Genomic DNA, 6,564 nt, shown 5'->3' on the forward strand with positions numbered 1-6,564 from the left:
TTCTGTCCTATTATGTGCATCCTATGGTTTAACACCGTTATCTAACATTACATGGTGATAGTGAATAGTAAAGTACAACATTTAACTATGGGTAAAGACAAACTACAAGTGTACAAATTTACACAAAATATGCTTTAATGTAAATATATCTATAAAATAAATAGTGTTCTATTTCAATATAAACAAACTGTGTGACTGACAATGAAAGACCTTAAGACAAAATATGGTCCTGAGATAAATGCAATAAAATCCTTGTCAATAAATGTAATTAAAAATATATATGTAAATTGAGGATCATGCTTTAAGTCCCCCTCCTTCCGTCTGTCAAGGATTAACGGAATGTAATACCTTACAAAAACACAACCCTGGTCATTACTAATGAATTGGAAATCAAAGTTGAGTATTTACAATGATTTTCAGTGTGCTGTAGGTATCCATGCTGAAAACATAGTTCTCGTGACATCTACCCAACCCACAGTCCCAATAAGCAGAATACACAGCATGGTCAGACTGATACAGTGGTTTACCAAATCACATACTACACCTAACCATAAATCTGCTATGTGATTCTAACAGAGTACAACACAAGGAAATCAAGAACCATCTTAAACCCCCATTAAACCATACCTGAGCTGGTAAATGCAGCTGACATAAATATTATACATTGGATAATTACTTTTCAAAAATATCAGAAGGCGTCAAAATAATCCTAATCTGTAGTATACATATTGTAGTTGCTTTTCAAATGTTTCTACCAAAGGTTTTGATATCAAATCCAGGAGTCTTCTAAGAGCAAGTGAGATGACACCGAGTAGCGTTGCTATTTGTTTTGTAAAGGAGGAGGACAGAGAGATCGAGAGAGGAGAGAGATGGGCGAGGGAAAGAGAGATGGCGAGAGGAGAGGGAGTCCTGGCACAGCACATGTACTACGCTATATTTTCTTCCCTATGTCACGCCTGTAATTATTGCCCAACCTACGTCTACAGAGCAGAGATACACAAAAATAGACTTACAGGCCCAAAATCTACTGCTCCAAGTTTTCCCTCCTGAAATATATAAATAATAATATAAGCAAAAAATAAAGAGGCAGGGTGTATTATATTCTCTCTTGCAGTAAAAAAACGTCTCCACTGCGCCTGCTAGTATATTTGTTTTCCCTCTCTCCCACTACTATCTTCTGAGTCCTGGACATACTGCTGGTCTGAGTTATCTATGCGGGAGCTACTGGCCCCTCTAGTTGGGGCAAGTCTGAAAGGTGTTAGGATCTGTTTTCCTGCCCTCTTTCCTGATTCCTTCTCCATGGCCCATGGCTATTTGACCCCTTCTATTCCTCTCCTCCCACCCCCTCCCTCGTTCCCTCTCCTTCTCTTTCTGTCTTTCCCCTACTCTCTGTCTGAGTCTTCAAACCCCATTATTATACTTTTCTTCATCATACTAGAAAACCATAGAACATTTGTATAGTGTTTCTCTCCTGTTTACCAAACTAGAGGCATGTTTTTATCTTGCACTTGCTGACCCCCACAATCTTATTGTTATGCTTTGTGTGACCCCTCAACGTAACCCCCCACCCCTCTCCTTTCCCCCAGTCTCACTTTCCCACTGCCTTCCCTCGGCTGTTTGTGTAGGGCTTTTCCTTCTTTCCTTTTTATCTCTCTTGCACTCACTCAGTGACCCCTGCTCCCCTGATTCTTGCCGTCTGACCCACAGCCTTTCAACCTCCCCCTCTTTCTCCCCCAAACCAGCATATCCCTGCCTTGCCTTAGCTTGCAAAACGCTTTTCTTTTCCATCCTTCTGTCGCGAAAACTCGTCGGGCTGCTTCATTCTTTCACTCTTTCTTCGAGAGTCCTCCATTTCGTCCATGTGTTCTATGTTTTCTGTACTTTTTGGGCATCTTGGCACTGCATTCTGGGTCTTAAACGTCGGGAGGTCAATAGCATTTCCGCTTTTTCCTGTCTATCCGTCCGTCTCTTGGTGGGACTAGTTATATTCTCACTCAAACCTAATCGTCCCAGCGTCGTGTTACCAGTCGATGTATTGCTTTTCAATTCAAATCTGGCCTATGTTTAGATATTTTTTGAAAAATTCTTAAGTCATATTTTTTTCTAAACAATCCGTCGTGTATGATTACACAATTTCTTCTGACAATAATGCATCCAAAGTTGATTTAGTCTCATGTCTGGTTGTTTTAGAAAATAAATAGTTAGGTTTCCTTTAGAAATCAGTAATAAGGTTGTTATTATTACGCAGGGAAGCAGGTTAGGTGATATAATAACGTAATACATTAGCTTTTGAGTTTTCATTGATAATGTTTCCTTTTTGTAGGCCTATCTAGTAAAATGTTTGTTATTTGTTATGAAGGTAAGCTATATCCAGTGGGAAGGAAATGTTACATTATTGCTCTTACTTATTCCATAAAAATCCATACGAGCTGTCATCTGTCTCGTCGGACAGCCAACGTATTCTGTAAATCCCTTTCTCTGCTCGCAACAGCATTCTATTATCTCCATGCAACCCGCAGCTCAACTCTACCTCGGCTATGGGCTCTCCCGTACCCGAGGTCTTACTGATCGGCTCTTGTCATGAAACACACTAGACTTACAAAACACACACACACATAGGCCTACCGATCGATTTGCATGTGACTCCGTCAGGGAATCAGCAAGAATCGACTTTGACATCGCTTCAAAGAAGCAAACAGGAATGAAAAATAAAAGAAAATGATGGACAAAGTGGGGAGAGTGAAAAGTAGAGGAATTGAGATGTAAAGCGGGGCGGAGGGAAATACACATGTAAGAAACGAATCGGAAAGTGAAAACGTTGCTTAACATAAAGGATTTTATCAACCCGTGATGGTGCTGAAAACAGCGGACAGACCAAGAGGCATATCTGTCAAAATAAGAATGCGGACGGTGTTTCTCTTTCGCGGGACATACACGGACCCACAAGCTGGACTAATGTGCTCCTTTCCTGGCTACGCTCATGTGCAGCTCCCGCTACCCTCCGTAGGCTGAATGTAACCCTTTCACATCGTTATCGTCCACAAAATGTGTTTCTTGACACCAATAACACTTCTCTATCTTTCCTGATTCCATCGAAAAGCACAAATGTGTTTTTAAATTCATGTTTTTTGTGGTCTACTTCTTGGAGAGGAATCGCTGTCTTGACCATTTCTTTTCTTCCAGTCATGAAGAGAACGAGGACGAACGCAGATGTAAACACAGGTAATGATACGAATAAAACCGAGAATAAACAAAACTACTTGCATGAATATAACTTGTGATCGCCTGTCATTTCTCAGAATGTGAGAATAGTGAAGATCGGTGCGTATCTGGATAATAGGAGAAACCTTCGGTTAGCCCACTACTAAAAGTGAAAAGAATCGAATCGTAGAAACATCGAGAGAGGAAAAGAGAGAAACGGCAAAGTTATAACTTACAATTTTTCGCTGCCGCTTTGTGATCCTTGCTTTTTAATCCAGTATTGAGACGATTCGGCTAAAGATCCCATCAAGGCAGTCCCTTTTGGTCAGTTTGCGTTTAGGATGGCAAAAGAAAGATCATTGTTGTTGCGGAGTGTAAAAAAACGAAGTATTAGTTGTATAGGGCAATATAAAAATAATTTGGATGCAAAGCAGGCGATGAGTCTTGTGTTAGAGGGAGCGAGGAAGAGGTGAAAGTGAGATCTGATGATTGAAAAGAAAAAAACTCTTTGGATCTTTATTCCTGCTAATTAGTTTCCTGCAAAAAATGGCTGTGATTAATTCAGTGCGCATGTGCTTCATTACACAGGCACGACGGGAAGGGCTAATTAGCCACCTTCTGGATCAATAAGATTCAGCAAAGGAGAGAGCTAGGGAGAGAGAGAGGGAGGGAGGGAGAAAGAGGAGGGAGGGAGGGATGGATGGATAGATGGAAGAAGAAAAAGAGGAAAGTAATGATCAGGAATTGAAAATATGGAATTAAGTACAGCGGAAAGTAAGAGTTTGATTAGAAGGAAGACAGTGAAAGTTAATACTGGAGTAGACGCCGCAGCAAAACACTCAATACCCCGCACTTCGCTGCATTTTGTCCGTTCTTTTTAGTTTTTTAACATTAGTCTATAACGCATTTATATTTCTTATTATTAACATATTTATATTAAAACACAGTAAAGGCCTATATTCATTATTACATTTTCCTGTGTTCTCACTTGTGTTAGTAGTGAGATTAGATGCAATCTGAGACAGCCGTGCTGACTGCTGGATTTTGAGATACTTTTTTAATGTATTTATACAATTTATAGACAGAAGTCAATATTTTTATGATAGGCTGATGTTGGACAGTACGGGGAAACAAGCAACCAAGACATAAAGCATTATGCATAAGGAAACTTTGACAAGATATGCACATATTTGCTATAGACAACTAAATAGCTTGTTATTTAATTTTGTTTTGTAAATGAATGCCTAGTCTCATGATGATATAAGTCTAACGTGTGGGATAAGACAGAATGGCACTTAAACCAGAATGCACATTCCAAGCGACTGAATAACACCCATGACAATACAAATGAACCATTTATTTCCATATTTGCAAACGTAATAAGCTATTTAGACATGATCCGTGCATTTTAAGCACAAAACGAGACGCAATGGCTCTTTTTGCATGCCTTAGAGATACAAAAGCTTGTAACACTACTTCTAATGATGTGCAAAGTTTAAAAAGCCTTATTCCACACTATCAAGTGTAGGGATCACTACTTTTATATGTCTACGCATGTATCATTTGAGCTAAGATGCACCTGATAAGTCTGCCTTAGCCTCACTGTAACAGACCGATAAGTTCTGTAACTGTAGTTGCATGCATGTGTAATAACCGACTTCTGGATACAAACATAAATCCTTTTCGTGAGAATGTGGAATCCTTTAATGAAAAACGGAGATTTGTCTCGATAAAATATGCTTTGTCCCAGGATAGTAGTGAGAGGGAGATAGTGAGATGAGAGACCTGAGGGGATTGGAGACTATAAAGTCTTCTGTCAGTGTAAAACAATAGTTTACAAATGACACTTGATAACAGCATTGTAATACAAAACTAAATCAATTTGGAGACATGTTACATTACCTCGACAGCATATCGGCAATGTATTTAAAATAGTTACAGGATTTAAGTTGAAGTTGTGAAAAGCATAGACTCCAACTTCCTGTGTGTGTATATGGTATGGATATGGCCCACGTCCAGTCCACTATTTTTGAGTAGCTAGCCTCTGTGTGTGATATTGGCCACGAAGCTAACGCATTGAATTCTGCATTTGATAATGTTTATATGTGTTTGAGTAGGCCTATGTATGGAAGATGTATACAACAAACACTCAAGCAGCAGATGAGGCCACTGACAATAAGAAATGCATTGAGGGAATTTGCATTGCATGATTCTCATATTTCATATGCCTATGCAGGTCAATACAGGTAGAATAGATTTGATTGAATTCAGTCATAATCAATAACATTTCTTAAGTGTCCTAATCCTATACTTTGTAGTCCTACTGATTTTCACCTGTTATTACAAATTATAGCAATTTATCTAATCATCTCATTGCGCTTGATATTTCACTTCCACGTGTTTTTTGTGAATGACTTTCTTATAGTGGTTAAATGTTTGACTATGAGTGTATGGTTTCAATCAAACAGTTATCTGAAAACAAGCATAATTGGCATTACTCAAGTCATATCCGTGCATTTCGAAATTATTCCTGATAAATGGAGAAACTTCCAAACGACTGGGTTCAAAGAGGTGACATTTGATCAATACTAACAACTGTAGTATAGATCGGTGAGGTTATCCACAGGTTTGCCTTTTCCCCCTTCACTTTCCCCCAAAACATTTCGCCTCTTATAGAGATGGTCACTTACTAGGTTTGGTTTCCCCCACATGGAAATATTGTATTCTAGAAATCAACCTTTGAGCTTGTCCCACTGCCCTTTGTCATGATAATTCTATTGTTGATTCTCTTTAAAGAAATTGACAATCCCTCACTTTCTGTTCTAATAGCTCCAAGCGGCCCTGATCCGCACAAATAAAACTAACCCGCTTAATTACATTGATTGGGTTACATAATGTTTATTGGAGCAACATGAATCTGAATCACAGTCTATTCATTTTTTAAATGAAGAAGTGTACGTTTGAGTTGATATAATATGTAGATTGTACAAAACACATAGGCCTATCATATTTTTCTCCTTAACGTAATTTCTGAGATTCCAAACGCAGCTGTAATTCTAGTTTTAGGCTACTTCGATGATTTTATACGAGAATAAACGCACTTAAATGTAACCTTAACTAAGAGTAATCTTAAATGAGAAGGTAACGTCTATATTTTAGCGTCTATATTTTTCTTAATGATATTAAGCTAACATATAGCCTACTTAAACGGCCACACACATGTAAGTGATGTTATAATGAACACATAATACTATTTAGATTCAAATAAGCATGTAAAAAATATTTTTTTCTATGTTTTAGTCTGAATGCTCATGTTGCATGCCTATTAAAATCTTAATTTGTATCTTGCTCTGATGTATGGTG

At 38.3% G+C, this 6,564-nt stretch overlaps 1 protein-coding gene across 4 annotated transcripts in view; it reads right to left on the minus strand.

Moving 5' to 3' along the window:
• The window catches only part of LOC109884729 (zinc finger homeobox protein 3), a 170,250-nt gene extending 166,409 nt beyond the window's left edge, over positions 1-3,841 (minus strand). For 3 of the 4 annotated variants that reach the window (XM_031811008.1, XM_031810992.1, XM_031810984.1), the window contains exon 1: positions 3,438-3,841. The gene's annotated coding sequence lies outside the window, so the exon portion shown is untranslated. The remainder of the gene's footprint in view (positions 1-3,437) is intronic. The other variant, XM_031811000.1, reaches the window with a different exon arrangement.
• Between the last annotated feature and the right edge of the window lie 2,723 nt (positions 3,842-6,564).

This window comes from Oncorhynchus kisutch, linkage group LG3 (genome assembly GCF_002021735.2).
Source record: "Oncorhynchus kisutch isolate 150728-3 linkage group LG3, Okis_V2, whole genome shotgun sequence".
NCBI classification, from domain to species: Eukaryota; Metazoa; Chordata; class Actinopteri; order Salmoniformes; family Salmonidae; genus Oncorhynchus; species Oncorhynchus kisutch.